This window comes from Pinus tabuliformis, chromosome 8 (genome assembly GCF_031772625.1).
Source record: "Pinus tabuliformis cultivar Carrire ecotype Pingquan chromosome 8, CPIR1, whole genome shotgun sequence".
Classification (NCBI taxonomy): Eukaryota; Viridiplantae; Streptophyta; class Pinopsida; order Pinales; family Pinaceae; genus Pinus; species Pinus tabuliformis.
In genome coordinates this window covers 1,411,519,004-1,411,539,300 of record NC_142294.1, presented here as the reverse complement: position 1 = coordinate 1,411,539,300, position 20,297 = coordinate 1,411,519,004, and positions in this window count along the sequence as shown.

The window sequence follows — 20,297 nt, the reverse complement described above, 5'->3', positions numbered from 1 at the left end:
ATATCTCCATTTCATTAAAAAAAAGTGCATGTTTTTCTAGAGATGACACCATATTATGAACGCAACTAAAGAATCCAGCCATCACCTCAACATCAAATATAAAACCAAAGTAAAAAAATGTGGAGTTGATGTAGATCTTTGCAATATGAATGCGACAATGAAGTGTATTGTTTAATTGTTCATTAATCACTTCCATAGAAGCTATTGTTTCTCAAACTCCTTATCCCCCTTATCACCATAATAGTTGTGAATGGCGTATTTGGCCCTATCCATGGCCTTGTTAGTGCCTAAATCTACCTCAAGCTGAGAAAGGTAGGTCTAGGGTAACATTAAACCACGCTTAACCTGGTAGCTAGCCCTACCAGGTCGGGAGAGGGCTCTCTCCTTGTCAATCTCAGAAAAATATAACAAATAATGCAAGAGATGACTGATGTAAATACTAATTTTAGGCTAGGTATATGCTCAGAGGAGTTTGATTGATTTTGATGGTTGGTTGCTGGATCAGATGAGGAAGGCAGTTTTGGGTCCAGGAAATCAACTCAGATTTGTAGAGGTTTCTGTGGGACGAGGTAGGCAAGTGTTTTAGCACTTTGAATTAGGTGTAATGGTGAGTCTAAAGACTGGTGAGGAGTTGGAGAGGGCGTGGAAGTGTCATGAGTCCTCTTCGAACAACAAAAAACATGTAAAACTAAATAAACCCCAAGGCAGAGCACTGAAACATCAATGAATTCCACCTTTTACACTTGATTCATTTAGTTATGCAGAAAGAGAGAGATGATGGCACACATAAACATATGATAAACTGAATAACAGAGGAGAAAACAATACTAATTCACTTTGCCACAAGAATCCCACAAAATGCTGCAAAACCCTGGTTTATTTCCTTGCCAAACTGCAGAAGTGATGTACAATAGTGCTCAATGCATCCACAAGAGTCCAACCTCTATCTTTTAAAAATAATCCTATATATACCCAATTACATATTAATTATGAATTCCTAAACATAGGAATTTGAATAATTAAAACAAAAATCAAAAATAAAATATTTGATGCGGTCAAATTATATCAATTAAATTATAACAAAATAATCTAATTAAATGTAAAAAAAAAAAGAACAATTGATTTGCTGCCACAAGTCGAATTGCCAAAGTTTGTTTTGGAACCGTCGTTAGAAATCTAGAATAATCTGAGATGCTCATCTAATCATCCTCCACCTGCACTCTTGGATTCCTGAAATATTTTCCATTTGTTCGTTTAATGTTTTGAATACTGCCACCTTGCACCTGCCTGCACAAATTTTGGAGTTGTTTGATCAATCTGCTTTCTTGGAGCACAAGAGACCAGTAAAATGCAGAGTTAACGAAATGTAGCACTGCGATTGCCTGAGGCTGGGAAAACTTGGTGTGTTTTGCCTGGTTGAAGATCTCCACTAGTTTCACTTGCTCCCAAGTTCATGGGATCATATCCTAAACCTTTCCTTTTTTTACCGAAAAGATTTTTGCTTCCACTGCGATCTTTGATATCTCTTGCGATTTTTGCTTCCAATGGGATCATATTCTTAAAGAATATATCTTTCAAAAAAAATAGCTTCGATCTATCTCGTTCTTCAAAACCAAACAACAATGCAATGGCCAAGTACTCAAAATCCTCAGCTTTTTGATATTTTATAAACCAATATAACAAATTTGGCAGGATCAGAACACTCTGGTTATTGCAATCTTCAACCTTTGGCAATTTATTACAACTCACCAAATATACAGAACCCCTCGTTCTGGCGGTCAAGTCCTTCAATTTATTGTAAGTATTTATGCACATACATCAAATTTGGATAACCTGAGCCCTGTGTCGATCATAGTTGATGTTTTGCGAAACAGAAACAGTGGTCAACAACGAGAGATTCAAAGGCTCTGATGATCAGAAGTCGATAAACCCAAATCTGGGAAGATGAGGGCACACTCGTTATTAATATCTTCAAACCTTTCTGATTTGATTCAATACAAGAAAAAAACCAGCAGTACACAAGTGCTGGTGATCAAACCCTTCAATTTGTAGAAATTTTTCCAAGTAAACACATCAAATCTTGATAACCCAAGTGCTGCGGTGATCAAGATGATATTTTCCTGGACCAAAATGGCCAAATCTGAGGGCCAAAAGAACACAGATGATCAAACCTTAACAAACTTCAAAGCTACTGAAAAGCTTGTTGATTGTTTTGAATACAGCAACAAATCTCAATACCCTGAATGCTCTAAAGTACCAGAACGTACTTTGAGTGGCTTCCTTGATAGGACCAAACCTTGAGACCACAGGATTCTATAGCACCAAAATCCTTTGAATTTTAGGAAGACACCAAAATCTGAAGACCCCGAATGCTCTAGAAGACCCAGATCTCTATGGCTTTTGGGCACAAATGCCAAACCGCATGAGCCAATTGACCTGAGATATCAAAAAGTTTCCTGTTTCGGGGAAATAAGACGAAACAATGAGTACCCAATGGCGGCTCTAAACAACTAGACAATCTATAACACCAGAATGAAACACAAAACCGTAAGACCCCAGGCACCCTGAACAAAGGACTTTTGCAAGCAGAAGGAAGAACGAACCTCAAATACCAGATCTTGACCTAGTAAACCCAGATCGGCACAATCCAACCAATTTAATTTGTAAAAACTCCCAAAAGTGAGTGAAATGGAAGAGCTACTGATGCCTTGATTTTCTCCACTTTGCTTCTTATACTATCCTACTCTGTATCATAAACTTTAGAACTCATTTCGCTCTTTTGTTTCAATCTTGAAGGACCCAGCATAGCTGCCAATCCTCGAGTTGGCCCTTTCTGTGCATGTACCAATGTCGCTCCACTTTTTGCACTAACTTTATCTCTAATCTCTGGAGCTTCCTCCAGGGCCGCGCAGTTGGGCTGCAAGGAATTACAATTAGATGCGGTTGCACCATTCTAGACCAATTTCTCATAATTAGAAAGTTCTGCAGGCTTAATCAATTGTGAATTATTTTCTTGTATTGAAGATTCCATTTTATTCTCTAAGTTTACAACTGTAGGTCTCTCAGAAGACAACCTTGCATTGACAAAGAGCGTTGGGATTTCTCTTCCAGTGATTGACAAACTGGATTACCTTTACTTTCATTTACGATTGCCTAACTTCCCTTTACAAACTCACGTTTCTTATTGAAAAGCAATGATTTAGAGGCTCGACCAACTACAGTAGAAGCCAGACCAACCTTCTTCAATGAAATTGTTCCAACGACACAGGTATCAGCAGCTGAACTTGAGGATTCAGTTTCTTTTCAATGAGACTCCCTGTTTGTTCACTAGAAATATTTTCTCGATTATCAGATTCAATAGAAACTGAATCCATTCCTTCATTTAGAACCTCTCTTGCACCTTGAGCTTTTATACTACTAGAAAGTGCACCTTCTGTCACTTCCAGCTATGATAAATTCTCGCATAGAGACCCAACTTTAGCATCCAATCCCTCAACATATGAAACATTCTTGGCATTCACTGCATTTGCAATATCAGCTGATACCAGCAAAGGTTGGTTGCAAGTGCCTGAAATCTCTTTTAGCTCATCTGCTCCCTTCCTAGAAACTTGTTCCAATACACTGACATGGATTGCTTTCTTATAACGTAACGGATCATAAGGAAACCCAAACAAGATGTTGTCACGAACTGTTGCATTGTAGACCCATGGGACTCATGGAATATAGGCAACACCTCCCCTGACAACTACATCTGTGTCTGCCACTGCGGGTATCTCTCCAAGCATTGCTGAGATAAAAAAGTTTTACACTCTCTCGTGCTACCAACAATTGCCACAAGACTCCCGACCGAGATATCAAGATGAATGTTGGATAGTGTTGTTCTTTCTACCTTTGCATCCCAAGAAAAACTTCCATTTTTAATTGATATAGTAGGTAGGCCTGACTGAATAGGTGGTTTTGGTTGCAATACTCTTTTTTTTTTTTTCTTCCAAGAGCAGATCCTCTAGTATTTTCAAAGATACATTAACATTAACAACTTGAGTTATCAAGTATGGGAACATATAGAGTGAACCTCTCAATACTATAAAATAGTTAGGAGATGAAGAGACTTTTGCAGGTGTCAATTCACCACCGAGCAAAGTATACAGCTGAAAAACAAGCACGGTAACACCGATTGAAATAGTATTCAGAATCAGATAGTGTTGTTCTTTCTACCTTTGCGTCCCAAGAAAAACTTCCATTTTTAATTGATATAGTAGGTAGGCCTGACTGAATAGGTGGTTTTGGTTGCAATACTCTCTTCTTCTTCTTCTTCTTCTTCTTTTTTTGTTTTCTGCCAAGAGCAGATCCTCTAGTCTTTTCAAAGATACATTAACATTAACAACCTGAGTTATCAAGTATGGGAACATATAGAGTGAACCTCTCAATACTGTAAAATAGTTAGGAGATGAAGAGACTTTTGCAGGTGTCAATTCACCACCGAGCAAAGTATACAGCCGAAAAACAAGCACGGTAACACCGATTGAAATAGTATTCAAAATCAAGTTGTTGCACGAAAACAACAATTGTGCCCTCCTCAACCAGCTGAGCTCATCATTCCTAATAGTCTGGACCTTCGACCGAAAACTATTTTCCCATGCACAACATTTGACCGTGTCCATTGCATCCAGGATTTCATTCATGAGACCAATCCTCTTGTCTATGCTGTAATGCTTCCTTTGATAGCTTCTTCATCCTACTAATGACAAATACCTGTACAGGGAACAGAAGCACCAATACTGATGTACCAAATAGTGATGCCATGCCAAGTTGTTTATAGAGAAAAACAATAGCAACAACAATACGAAGAGGTGTTGCCCAAAGGTCATTTTCCTGTTGGCAAATTTGTGGGAGAGATTTCAGCATCTTGAGTCATCATGGTGGTTATTCTTCCAGAAGAAAATTTCTTGTGGCCTTCATGTGTCAACCTCAATGTTTTCCGAAATACAACAGCAACCAAGGTTGCCCTGATACATAAAGCAACACGCATAGCATTCTGGAGGTACTGTGCTTGTGATAGTACACCAAGGAACACTCCTAGAAAGAATAATGTTGCATACAAGCAACCAATATTTGTAGGCTCCTTGCTTTGCATTGACTCCAACAGAAAATTTAAAACAATCGGACCAACAAATTTTGAAGCATCATATCCAATCTTGAATAAACCTCCAAACCAGAATCGTCCTTCGAGACTACGATTCAATGCCCTTATTGGCCATGGTTTGTGTTTGGTACTTTCTTGTTCCCAACATCATTGGGAATATCATTGTCAGCAATGTACAGTGTCCTCTGCACACATTCATGGATATCTCTTTCAATCAAAGCAGAACGAGCTCGCCATATGTTGAGATGGGGATTAATCGCACAACAATAAACCCGAAATGCTATGTTCTTTCCTTCTCTATCACAATCCAGCCACAAAACCAGCCACTGACATCTCCTAGCTTCCTCTGGATATTTCAATACCTGAACTGCTGCACGGGAGGGTCTTTGAGCCAATCACTCATTCGGTCATATCTTTTGATCCGGGAGCCAGTTTTTGGAGTGTAATATACCGTTGGAAAGCTCTTTCCTAGCTGTGCCTAATGAATAGACTTATGACATGTTTTGTGATGATTATCATGTGAAAAACATCTAACCAAACCAAACATAGTAAGAGCTCATGTTGATCCCTAGTGACAGGCTACAAAGACTGACTCTAACATTGGCTCCATTGGGGATGGCAGCTCCTTGGAGGTGTCAAGAACACCGTAGACCAAGTGCCTCATCCATTGGGCAATACGGTCAACCAGCTGCAAACTCAAAACAACTCATACCAATCCAAACATACACATACTATAAACTGTACATAACAAACACTGGAGACTGAAATGATGCCTTTGGCAGCTTATTTATGCACATTCCTACCCTACTTTGCAACCAAATCAATAGATCAAGTGATATTGAAATTCCAGACTAACCAGTCAAGTAACTGTGACAAAGACGCATTTGTTTGATAGTGTTTGAACCAGAACATAGTTGGAAATCCTACCAGCAATATATACCCATAGTACCTCTGGCTCTGTAATAGGCAACTTGGTTTTTCTTTCAACTTAAAAATATATTCCATATATGCAGCTATAGGATCATAGAAACCAGATTCTATCTGCTGCCCCAACTCATTAACATATGCTCTTGGCTGGAGATTGTCACATCCTCACTGTAAATCATAACATCCTTCCATCCAACCATCTAAAGGCAACCTTATCTTTTCTTCTTTGGGAGGAGGGAGAATTTCCAAGAACTGTTTAGGGTCTTGGAATTCATATGATTGGATCTAATCATTTAAATATTGAATCTCCTTCTCAAATTTTTCAACAACTAACTCAAAGAAACCAGTTTTAGCTTTAGGAGGAAACTTTAGAGATCTCAAACATTGAAACATGGTAATGAAAAATACTTCATCAATTTCAATATCCACTAACTGATCTCTAACTTCTTTTAAAACTTCACAAAACACAGGGTTTGCCACATACCCTACCATTTTATTTTATTGCATGAACGGATCAGTTAGCGCTAGAATCTCTGGATTGAGTTGGAGTCGCGAGGTGAATGTTTCAGCCTTCATATGTGTCTGACTGTTGTTCACCATCAGCAATCAGATCTACAACTTGAATGATATTTCCTGGAGAAGATCTGTCACCTCTTTCCCAGTATGGTCGCCACTATGTTAGTGCCTAAATCTACCTCAGGCTAAGAAAGGTAGGTCTAGGGTAACATCAAACCACGCTTAACCTGGTAGCTAGCCCTACCAGGTCGGGAGAGGGCTCTCTCCTTGTCAATCTCAGAAAAATATAACAAATAATGCAAGAGATGACTAATGTAAATACTAATTTTAGGCTAGGTATATGCTCAAAGGAGTTTGATTGATTTTGATGGTTGGTTGCTGGATCAGATGAGGAAGGAAGTTTTGGGTCCGGGAAATCAACTCAGATTTGCAGAGGTTTCTGTGGGGCCAGGTAGGCAAGTGTTTTAGCACTTTGAATTAGGTGTAATGGTGAGTCTAAAGACTGGTGAGGAGTTGGAGAGGACATGGAAGTGTCATGAGTCCTCTTCAAACAGCATAAAACATGTAAAACTAAATAAACCCCAAGACAGAGCACTGAAACATCAATGAATTCCACCTTTTAAACTTGATTCATTTAGTTATACATAAAGAGAGAGATGATGGCACACATAAACATATGATAAATTGAATAACAGAGGAGAAAACAATACTAATTCACCTTGCCATAAGAATCCCACAAAATGCTGCAAAACCCTGGTTTATTTCCTTGTGAAACTGCAGAAGTGATGTACAATAGTGCTCAATGCATTCACAAGAGTCCAACCTCTATTTTTTAAAAATAATCCTATATATACCCAATTACATATTAATTATGAATTCCTAAACATAGGAATTTGAATAATTAAAACAAAAATCAAAAATAAAATATTTGCTGCGCTCAAATTACATTAATTAAATTATAACAAAATAATCTAATTAAATGTAAAAAAAAAAAAGAACAATTGATTTGCTGCCACAAGTCGAATTGCCAAAGTTTGTTTTGGAACCGTCATTGGAAATCTGGAATAATCTGAGATGCTGATCTAATCATCCTCCACCTGTGCTCTTGGATTCCTGGAATATTTTCCATTTGTTTATTGAATGTTTTGAATACTACCACCTTGCACCTGCCTGCACAAATTTTGGAGTTGTTTGATCGATCTGCTGTCTTGGAGCACAAGAGACCAGTAAAATGCAGAGTTAACGAAATGTAGCACTGCGATTGCCTGAGGCTGGGAAAACTTGGCGTGTTTTGCCTAGTTGAAGATCTCCACTAGCTTCACTTGCTCCCAAGTTCATGGGATCATTGATATATCTTGCGATTTTTTCTTCCACTGCGATCTTTGATATATCTTGCGATTTTTTCTTCCAATCGGATCATATTCTTAAAGAATATATCTTTAAAAAAAAATAGCTTCGATCTATCTTGTTCTTCAAAACCAAACAACAATGGAATGGCCAAGTACTCAAAATCCTCAGCTTTTTGATATTTTATAAACCAATATAGAAAATTTGGCAGGTTCATAACACTCTGGTTATTGCAATCTTCAACCTTTGGTAATTTATTACAACTCACCAAATCTACAGAACCCCTCATTCTGGCGATCAAGTCCTTCAATTTATTGTAAGTATTTATGCACATATATCAAATTTGGATAACCTGAGCCCTGTGTTGATCATAGTTGATGTTTTTTGAAACAGAAACAATGCTCAACAATGAGAGATTCAAAGGCTCTGATGATCAGAAGTCGATAAACCCCAATCTGGGAAGATGAGGGTGTTAACACTCAGGTTGTTCCCTTTGACTCCCAAGGGAATACGGCCGAGGTAACCACAAACCAATCTTTGGATCACAGGTTCTAGCCTACCTGCAATCAGAGAGGGCTCTCTCTTTAGAATTTAGCTTTGTTTTGTAATGTTTTAGGCTAGTTATGATGCACTGAATTTTGTTTAAAGTTTTGGTTGAATGATATCTTCTAACAGCTGAAATGCAATGTTCAGGGGTTTTTAGTCCATTGGGCATTGGAGTCTGTGATTATGTGTTGCTTGAGGTATTTAGTGAGAATGGTGATACTGCAGGGCCAGATGGGCACTCATGAAACAATCTTCAAATTTGGGAATATGGACTGTTACCAACCAGTGAGAGGCAACTAAGAATCTTTCACTATGCTGGTGATATGGAGAAATGAAATATTACTCAGGAGCAACTCAGAATTCCTGAACAGTATTTACTATGAAAGATTCAGTGTAAATGTGAGCAATTAAGAATTTCACATTCATAACTAATTCTGAAGAAGACATGATTAACAGCAGAGATTGAGTTTAGGGTGTTTAATAAACAAATCTTGAACTATTCTTTTTCTCTAATGCTAAGACTAAGAAATATACAACATAGGCGGATTATGTAAGAGAAAAGAACATAATGACATGGTTCAAAAAACTTATTGTAACATGAAATAACGCAGGAATCCTGCAGCAGCAAGCAATCTCATCACAACACTTCAAACAACGCAGAACTTCAGAAATTCCATCAGCTTCTTGTATTGAAAGTCTGAAATTACAGTATAGCTCTTCAGAAGAGAAATCAACAACCCCAACAAGTTTATGCGTGGGGATATATATACAACTGTTTTTACAAAAATATCTTAACGATGAGTCATTTGCTTAATAACTTTCTTTACCAACTCTCAGAAATAGTAGATGCAATAGTTATTGCTACTTTAAATGAACAATCAATGGCTGTTCACTCTTGTCAGAAATCCTTTGACTTTTGGAGGCAACGGGGGTCGGTCGAGTGCTTTGCATTGATTTTGAGAAATCTGCCTTTTACTGCCTTGTCATGGTGCGGCTGCCTTAGCCCCGTCATCTGCATTTGTAGGTCCTGCTTTGGTCGCCAAATTTGATTGCTGAGTTGGCCTTTTCCGCTCCTTTCCCAGTCAGAGCAACTTATATCAATATTTTGAAAATGCTGACTTGTGATCGATACACAAAAACCTGGTAAATAAACCTGTTTCTTCACAGCAAAGTTTGTATCATGCCCATCCACCATTCCTGCGTAGGCAATTGGTGTCTCAGGATTTTACCTAAGGTCTCATCTGCCTCAGTGTATTTGTAATAGTTTGGAGGCACTTCAAAAATATGTTTAATCTCATTCATAATAAAGAATAAATTTTCTAGCTTGTCATAGAGACTCTGCCCAGATGGAGGCTCTGTTTCCTCTGGGGCACTTGCTGATGCAGTGATCTGGTTTGTGGCATAGCTATTGACCCTTTTGGCATAGTGCTCATGTGATAGTAACCTTCCTGCACTAGTTACCAAGCTGGGAAGACCTCTGTTATGCAATGCTATGATATTTTCAATAAATTTATTCACCTCTGCCTGCATTTCTTGACACCTTCTGTCCAATGTCTGCACATAATTTCTTAGGGTAAGAACCCTCTTTATTAGTAAAATAGTATCAGTTCTACTGGTGATACCCATTCCTGCCAGCTGGGGGCCAGTGCGATTGTTAAGGACATTAATCATCCTGTTGGCTATTTCAGGCATATTTCCTAGAGATGCCCTGGCTCTCTGATTTTCTGATTGGGCCCTGCCTATGAGATCCATATGCTCATGGATAGTTTCAATATACTGCCACTGGTCTATAATGGATTGACCAATGTTGGCCCATAGGATTTTCTTAACTTCAATTATAACCTTATCAAGAGTAAGCTCTTTTTCTAGTTCCTTTATTCTTTTTTCAAGAGCCCTTACCTCTCTTGTTCTTTCAGCTATGCTCTGCTTTGATTTATCATATTTTTCTTCAATAGCAGCCAATTTTTCTTTAGTCTCATTCAGTTCAGCCATCTATGCTTTTAGTGCTTCAAGCTCCTTCATCATATTCTACATGCTGAGGCTGGGCACCTGTTCTGATGTTGTTGTTGGTGTTGTCACTTCTGTAGCTGGTGCTGAGCCTGAAGGGCCTGCCTCTGATGTTTGTCCGGTGGGAGGACCTGCTGCAGTAGTTGCAAGTGGCACACATTCAGTGGATGCAGATGTTTGTGCTGGCTGAGTTGGTACTTCACCTTGTTTTGTTTTTAATTCTACCTCCAATGCACCCTCTGTCTCCATCAATTTCTTATATAAACTCAGGAGTAAAGCAACCACATCCTGATCCTTCTTTTGTTCTGCAACCTCTCCAGTCTGAGGGTGAAGGGTAGCTGGCAGCTTGATATGCTTTCTCAGAGATGCTATGTCTTCATCTCTTTTCTTCAATAGTGCCTGCACACCCCTAGGGTCCTTTGGATCATGTCCCAGCTCTATAATAATTTCTTCCAAGGACTTGATTCTGTTGTCCTTAGCTTGAGATGATGCCTTTTCTAATTCTAGCTGAGCAGTAGTATTGTGTAGATAATTTTGTAATTGGTGGGCTAATAGAGTTTTATCAGCCAATTTGGAATAGAGCATCTCCCCTGTTTGCCTGTGTAGCTCGATCTGGTCCATGGGGTGGATGTCTTTGGCGAAAATCTCCAAATTGGTTCTGATATAGTCAGCAGCTGATTGAGGTTGAGGCATAGTAGGCCTAAAATGACTGAGAGTCATTTTTTGTTCTTGAATATCATAAGCCGACATTAGCCTCTGTTGATTAGTTGGTGCCATCTTTAAGAGTTGATTGTAGATCTGGTATTTGAGAGGCTCATTTCTTTTCTTGATGTCTATGAACTGCTTCTTGATGCTAGAGTCCGCCTTGGACCGCTGCCTTGAAGAACTTACCTCTGCCCCATGTGGCATCTCTTGTCCTTGCTGCAAGGAGTTGGCCGATGTTTCAATGCTACGAGGGAGCATAGTATTGGTTGGTGTTTCTGGCATTTCCTCCTCCGAAAAGGGATTTAGCCTTTGCCTTTTCTCACCTTGCTGATCCGTTGAAGTAGTAGGAGGAGTATCCTCTTTCCTATCTCTTTTCCTCATTCTTTCCTCATTAGCTGGTGTTTGTAAAACTGTAGACTCAACTGTTACCTCCTGCCTTGGAGGGATTTGCTCTTGTGTTTGTTGCTCTGTGGAGGCAGGTGCCTTAGCCATGCCTTCTTGTTGTTCTACTTGCTGCTCTAAATTAGGAGGTGACTCCTCTTGTTGTACTGCTTTGCCTTTAGCCATGTTTGCTGCTTGATCAGTTGCTTTGGCAGACTGCTGGGGAACAATGGATGATGAGGCAGTTTCTCCAAGATGCTAAGGGGCTGAAGACCAAACCTGTCCAAAATATTCCAAGTCAACTGCTTTTTCTAAATTCTTAATGGCTCTTTCTGCTAATTCCTCTTCAGAATAATCCTCCACTAATGTGACTTCTCTCCACTCTAATTGGTTAGCATGTTTTTCAATTTCTGGAATGCTAAAGTGATCATAGGTAGCAAGTCTATACCTGATTCTTCTGAGGCTTATGAAATGGTTAGGGTCATACGGTGCCCAATAGAAGCTTGTCTTGAGAAGGAGGCTTTTTAGAATTTTGTCTGCCTCTTCCCAAGCTTCTTCCCTCTTGTTAAAGATAAATGGACCCAGCTAGTGCTTAATTTTCAGCTGTGCTTTCTTATTTCTGCTATGAAAGTGGATCATGTCTGCATTGCAAAACTGATGGAAGTATTCTAATGCAAAAAGTCTCATGGGAACGTACTTTGGCAGTCTGTATGGGGCTAGCTCACAGCCATATATTCTGATCACTGTGTGGTCTTGGTAGAAGTACCAATCTCCAATGCTATAGTTCTTTGAAAGCTGGAGGATTTTCTGCATATCATCGGTGAGTCTAGGAGGAGGGGAACTCTGCAGCAGGGACAAGGTTGGATGAATGAACAGGTCAATGAACTCACAGTAGTTGTATGGTGAGTAATGAATATGGTGACAGACTGATGTCCAGAACATTACAGATCTTCAGTTTCCCTTTGCATCTAACTTCTTAAGGAAAACAGGAAAGCTATCAGGTTGATTGTACAATAGCAGATGATAAATGTAGGAGGTGTATTTGAATACCCTCTCTCTCTCCAGGTTCATGAACTGTTCATGAATCTTGTCAGCTATAAATGTAGCATAGTCATACTAGACAGCAGGGGGCTGTCCTGGAGTGAACATGGATAGCATTACCAAGGTTGTCTCATCCACAAACTCACTGGTTTTGAATCCTAAGATGGAGGATATCATGTCTACTAGTAGTCTTCCTATGTCATTGAACCAGACATGTAGATATGGGGGAGGCTGCGGGGGCTGGAATTCTGGGAGCATGAACAATTGGCCAATTCTTGTAATTTGTGAGTTGGACAGCTTGGCACCTTGCTCCAACAAAAGTTGCATAGAAAGAGGAGTCAGTGGCTTTGCAGATTGAAACTGTAGCATTTGGTTGATGGCTTCAGGAGTGATATGGAATAATACAGAGCCTGAAGGACTCAGAACAACCCTTTGATTGGGGTCATAACTTGTGCAGCATTGGTGAATCAAATCAGGGAACTCATTCACCTGAGGGAGATAATAGATTGGTAAGTGGGACTTCCAGATTCCCAAGAGGTCAGTACCATCTCTGTGTTTTTTCTTTAGCTCACAAACGGTTTCTATGTGATATTTGTTACATAGTTCAACGGTTTCTTTCATTTGATAATCTCTGTCAGCAAGGGCCAACCATTCTAGGTCTTTATGTGGGGCATTGAAAGGTGCAATATTCAATGCCATAGGGGTCTCCATTGTTTAACTGTTATTTGGAGTTGTATTTGAACTTGACCTTCTGAAAAAGGTAACATAGAGCAGTGAATTTCAATGGATAAGGTAATTTGCAGAGAGAACACGGGTGAATTGGGGTGAAATAGAGTTAAAATGCTGCTGAGAGAGGTTTAAAGAGCCAATGCTGGGACTGAGTGCTGCTTTTACAGTGAAATTTGTCTGCTAATGGCTTTAAGTCGCAAATGCGCAAGAAGCTGTGGGAGCTTGGTAAATTTTGAACAATGGGAGCCCTTACAAATGAATTTGGGGCTTAAAGTGGGAGATGGAGGTTCTTCCTGCTTAGGAATTTTTTAGTAGTTCTTATGCTTTTCCCTTTTCTTTCGTTTAATACAGTGAACTCGGAAGGACCAGGGTATGCAGAGGGAACTGATAAATACCTGGGGACTATGTTGCTGATGGTGTTGAAGATCGATTGAACTCACGGCGCCGGCAGCTAGGGAGAAAACTTTGGAGTTGGCGGACAGGCGACGTAAATGGCATGCAGGAAATACAGTGCGCGTTTGGTAAGAAAATAGGAAAAAACGATTTTTGCGCGATAATATGGAAAAATTGGTATTTGGCACCTTTTTGATGGATGACGTTAGCATGACATCATTGGTCAGGTCGGGTACGGATGAATGACGTGTCAACTGGTGATTGGGTTGACATGGATGAGCGACGTGGCGGACAGGTCGGAGAAATGGCGGAAGGGAAGGTGACGTAACGCTGACGCGGCGACGATGTGGAGTGGAAAGGGAGAGTGGTAATAAAGGGTGGTTAGAAGTATTATCGGACCGCTTAATGTACGGTCCCGGTAATGGTCAGAGGCCGCCCGATCCAGTAACAAATGGGCACGCGTCCCAGGCCCTACATCACCCTCTGACATATTTCGGGCGGTAAAGGACGGACGGAGGGGGTGGTCCGAAATTGATGTGGACCGTCGGATGGGAGGGCCCAAATCCGATGGGTGATGGGCTGCAAATATGTCAGTGCGATACGGCGGGACCCGGCAGGTATTTTTTTAATATTTTCTGCTTTTTTGGTGAAGCGCGCCGCAATGTAAACATTGGAAAAACGGCTTAGAGTGGGTTTTCTCAAAAATTCACATAATGAGCGGGGAGAATACGACATTGTAGTTTATAAGGTGGGTAAGGGTTATTAAACCAACCAAATGTTAATTTAATCCCCAATTATAGTATGAACTAAATACATGAAAGCATTTGATTCTGTAACGTTTTCCGAACTTTAAATATATGGCTATAGTGCCCATGGGGGGTATTTACATATTTTTTTGGTTTTTTCACAATAATGCTATAATAGTAGGGGAAGAGGAGCACTTAGGGAGTTAAATAATAGGGTTAGAAGTCAATGTGAATTGGGGATGTGAAAGATTGAAAGCGAGGAATGGTTTTATACCAGAAATGTGGCTTCTTTTCGGAGAAGAAGGTCAAAACTTGTCATGAATTTTTCCAAGGAGAAATACAAGAAGGACTATTTAGGGAGGTCCTAAAGTCCTCAAGGGGATGTTAGAAAGAGAGTCTCTAGGGAAAACATGGGAAGTTAGACATGCTTCCATATTTTGTCATCAAAATGCTGCATAGATACCTCTGCAAATGCTAATATGTGCCTTCTTGATCAACGCCAAAACTGAATAGAATCAGGCTTCTGCAACTTCTGGCTACCTACCCAGCTTAGTACCTAGCATTTTTTGTTACTTCAGGGAGGGTGCACTTAGACTTGAAAACCCTCATATGCTCTTTTCTTTTTGCTGCCCTCCTATCTAAATCTACCCTTATATCTTCCAAGGGCCCAGATTAAGCTGATGGGCTCCTTCCTTTCTCTATCCAGCTACTCATCTGTCAAGCTTGAACTGTTTGAACAGGTATTCATCCTCTAGTCTAGAACAGGTAATTTAAAACATGGCATGGCCCAGTTTGAACTGTTGAGCCATCCATCAAGATAGCAGTGGCATTTGGGTTGGCCACTTTCCTGGTCTTTCTTTGGGGTTCATTTCAATTATTTTTTCTGACCAATTCATTTTCTTGCCTTTTGATTATTCTTTTAAGGCATACCCTCTTTACATGTTTTAACTGTTTGCTTCTTTCACAAAAAATGGAACCTTTGTATCATCAAAGATGAACATTTTTGGCACTCCCACTGTCAATCATGAAAAATGAAACCCTATTGGTATAGGAGGATAACAGTGGCTCCACTTGGGGATGACTTTTCCAGATGAAAAGTCAAGATCAGCAGGTCAGACCGCCTTGTTTTTCCATTCTTTTTGCAGTCTTGCTTCTCTGAGTGTTTCTCATCACCTAGATAGTTCCCAAGTACCTTCTCTTGCTTTCCCATGACAAGGTCAATAATATGCATCAAAAAAGGTGCAGCACCTTAGTCTTTCTCAAAATCTACTTCACTTGGACCTTCATCTATCCGCTGTAAATAAACACACTGAAAATACAAATATTTATGTACAATATACAATTGAGCAGTGCTTGATCAAAGGGGGTCAAAATAATGCTTGAGCATCCTCCCATTGACTGGGCCTTCCTTGGTGTTTGAGCCATCCAAACTCTTTAGAAAATAGGTGTTATTACCTTGTACAACATAAATCACATAAGGCCCCTTCCACAAGAAGTCAAATTTACCATGTTTTCCTTTGTCCTCCCTCATGGAATCCCATCTCAGCACTTTGTTTCCTATAAAGAAGTCTTCAGCTTTGGTTCTTTTGTCAAATACTCTTTTGAGCTTTTCTTGCAGTACTTGGGTTCTTTGATAGACTTCCTCTCTTGTTTGTTGTAGGTAGCTTGTCTGATTGATCCTTCTTTGAATGTCATTGGGGTCAGCTTGTATTTCTTGCAGCAACTTGATTACAGGAATACCTAAAGATGAAGGAAACCTTGCTTCCATTCCATAAACTAGTTCATATGGACTTGTACCAATGGATATCTTGGTGGTTAGTCTATCTGCCCACAGTGCATTCACCAACTTCTTATGCCAATTCTTTTTATTTTCCTCCAAAACTTTCTTGATGATGTTGATGAGGCTTTTATTGGAAGACTCACCTAGGTCGTTACCTTGAGGATAGTAAGCAGTGGAATGACCCAAGGTCATATGATATTTATGGCAAAAGTTGATCATTTTTTTGGACTTGAAAGCGGCGGAATTGTCTGTGATAATTTTGTCTGGACAGCCAAACCTGGACAAGATGTTGGTTTCTAGAAATTGTATAATAATGGAGTCATTGGCCTGCCTACAGGGGACAGCTTCTATCCATTTGGTGAAATAGTTTGTAGCAGTCAGAATCCACCTATGCTGGCCAGAGGATGGGGGGTGAATTTCACCAATAAATTCTAAACCCCATTGCTGGAATGGTCTCTCAGTTGAAACAGGTTTGAGTGGTAAAGGTAGTAGCTTTCTCTTGCCTTCAAAAATTTGACATTTGTGACAAGACATTACAAATTTTCTCACATCAGTAAACAAGGAAGGCCAATAAAATCCAGCCCTTAGGATCTTATCAGCTGTGGACTTCCAGTATAAGTGTCCTCCACAGTCACCTGCATGAAATACCTTGACGACATTGTCAGTTTCATCCAACGTTAAGCAATTAAGTAAGATTCCTTCATGATTTCTCCAAAACAAAACATTGTCTATAATACAAATTTTTGATGCTTTCATTTTCAAGAACCTTTTCTTAGTTCTGAACAACCCTGGAGAAGCTTGCAGGTTTAACAATACAAAACATATATCAGCATACCAGGGAGATTTCATAAAGGCTTGGTTGATCTGTGGAGTCGCCATCTCCTGTTCGTTGTCCAGTTCATTAATGTCAAGGGCTTGGAAATTGGTTTCAGTCATCAGCTTGGCTAGACCTTGTCCTTTTATCAGTTTGGTAGGCTTGATTTCCATGTCATATTCTAAGATATTGGCAATCCACTTGCCCCTCCTACCTTCAATTCCTTCTTGGGTTAAAATGTCCTTAACCATTGCATTTGGGACGTAGGAAATTACATGAAGTACATGATATAGATTCTAAAGTCTTTGATTGCTTTTACCAATGCATAGGCTTGTTTTTCCATAATCTAATACTTCAAGGGGGCATCTCTAAGGGCTATGCTAAAGAATGCAATGGGTTTTTCATAGCCTTGGTCATCTTTTTGTAACAGAACAGTAGCAATTGTATGCTCATATGCAAAAGAAAAAATGATGAAATCTCTATCAAACCTAGGGCTTGTTAGGAATGGTGTGTTTGTCAATGCTCTTTTGATATCCTCAAAGGCTTGTCTAGCTTCCATGGTCCATTTGACCTTGGAATCATTTTTCAACATGTTGTTTAACAGTCTTGTGAGCTCAGCCAAATTAGGAATGAACCTTCTCAAGAAGTTAATTTTTCCTAGAAAGCCTTGTAGTTCTTTGATGTTTCTCGGATGAGGTACTTGTAGGATAGCTTGAATTCTGTCTGGATCGATCCTAATACCATATTTTGAGATTATATGCCCTAGGAGTTTACCTTCCTCCAGGCCGAACAATGATTTCTTTGGATTTAAAGATATGCCATATTTTCTACAAATTGTGAAAACCTGCCTCAAGTGTTCTAAGTGTTCTTGGTCTGATTTTGAAAAGGCAGTAAGATCATCCAGGTAGACCACCAGAAAATCATGGATTTCTTTGGCGAAGGCTATATCCATTGCTCTTTGAAAGGTGGCCCCTGCATTCTTAAGCCCAAAAGGCATTTTGACATATTTGAAAGTTCCCCAAGGTGTTGTGAAGGCAGTTTTGTCTTGATCATCTGAGTGTACTAAAATCTGATTGAATCCAGAGAATCCATCTAATAATGAGATCCTAGAGGCTCCCACTACCCTTTGTAGGATATGATCCATTTTAGGTAAGGGGTAATGGTCTTTGAGAGAGACTTTATTCAAATTTCTTAGGTCAACACACAGTCTGATCTCTCCCGTATTTTTCCTAGTAGGCACTAGGTTTGAAATCCATTCTGAGAACCTGATTGGAGCAATGATTCCTGCTTCATACATACGTTTCACTTCTTTTTCAATGAGAGGAAGGAGCACAGGGTTCACTCTTCTAAGTTTTTGTTTGAAAGGTTTTTGGTTTTCTTTTAAAGGTATGGTGTGTTGGGTGACTGAGGTATCATAGGATTTGAGGTCCTCATAGCTCCACGCAAAGACATCTTGGAACTCTTTAAATAACTCAATGTATTCCAATTTCTAATCAGGTGGTAATGCTTTAGACAATTTTATCATTTTGGGATTTTCTGTAGTTCCAATGTTACAATCTTCAATTTTAGCATTCAGCGGTTGCATTTTTGGCTTTCTTGAGACATCATTTGAATCAAACAGGTCCTCCAAAGGGGTTAGACCTGTGGGCAGAAAATTATATTTTAACTCAATTACCTCTACTTCTGTTTCAGCCAGTTCATCTTCATCTATTTGCCTCAACTTTTGTATACTTTCGTTGTTAAAGGTGGTAGGATGCAAAACCAGATTATCTGTTTCAGCTGATATATTCTGTGTAATTTTGTGTGCCTGTTGTTGATCATCTCTAGTGGTTGAATCAATGTTAATGCCGGAGAATTCCTCTTTTAGAGTGAGAAAGTTATTAATCTGTGTGTCACCCTCAAAGACTTGCCAATTCTTGATGTTGTCCGGAACTGCAGGTCTATGTTTTATTTCAGCAGTAAAAGTGTGATTGGGTTTGAAAGGCAGCTTGCAAGTGCTGGCGAAGGTTGCCAAGCTATGAGCATGTAGATTGAGCTCTCTAGAAATTTTAGTTAACTAGGATTCTGAGAAGGTATCAAGTACCTGTATAGCTGGTCCCTTATATGCTCTCAACCTCAGATCATTTGTGGTAAAGTTTCCTTTCATCTGTTGTATGATCAGATCTGAATCTCCTAAGATTGAAACTTTGGTTGCACCCAAATTCTTTATGAGTTTGAGACCTAACAAAAGGGCCTCATACTCAGCCATATTGTTTGTGCATCGGAAGTTTAACCTATATGCATGACCCTCAGCCTGGTCATTGTGCATATTGTGGATCCAGACTCCTGCTCCAGCTCCTAACTTGTTTATAGAACCATCAAATTCTAAGTACCATAAGGTTTCATGATCAAGATTTAGATTGAGATCTTTAGAAAGTTGGATCATGGGCAGATTGGTTTCTTGCAAGTTGCTTGATACATCGTGCTCCTTCTTTATATCAGTTATGCTTAAAGTCCTTTGGTCTTGGGGGGAAAATTGTTCATTTAATTCCTCTGTCTCTGCTGTCGTTAATAGTTTAGAATAAGCCTTGTTGCAGATGTCAGCATTATAGAGAATAAATGAATCCATGTGAGAGTGTATTGAATAGATTGGGAAGTTTTGGGGCTTCTCTTGACTGCTTACCACATATTTTATTAATGTTTCACAGTATAATCTCTTTGGCTATCCGAAGACTGAAATGGTAGCATAGGACATGTCTAATTGCAAAGATCCTTGGAGTTTGGCCCCCCAGGATCTGGACAAGAGCATACCATACTTAGGAGGTATGTCAGCTACTACTACATCCATCAAAATTGTTTTAGTTGGGTATTGGACCAGGGAGACACATAAATCTTTAATCAAGCCTAAGCACCTGACTTGGCTTGAATCAAATGAGAATAGATCTTTATAAGGTCTTGTGATGTCTAAGTCGAGTTTTTCCATTACAGATTTGGGCATTAAGTTGTGTGAGGCCCCGGAATCAAACATTGCATTGTGTAGAACCTTATCATGAATGTTTAAACTGACATAGAAGGGTGGAACCCCTCCATTTGTTGTTTTTCCGTTAACCTCAGGACCAAACAGTAACTCCGGTTGATCATCTAGGACATTCACAGCATCTTTATTGTCTGATATTTGGAGTGACCTATTAATCTGCTGTCTGTACACTTGATGTTTGGCCAATTCAGAAAGAGGGACTGATA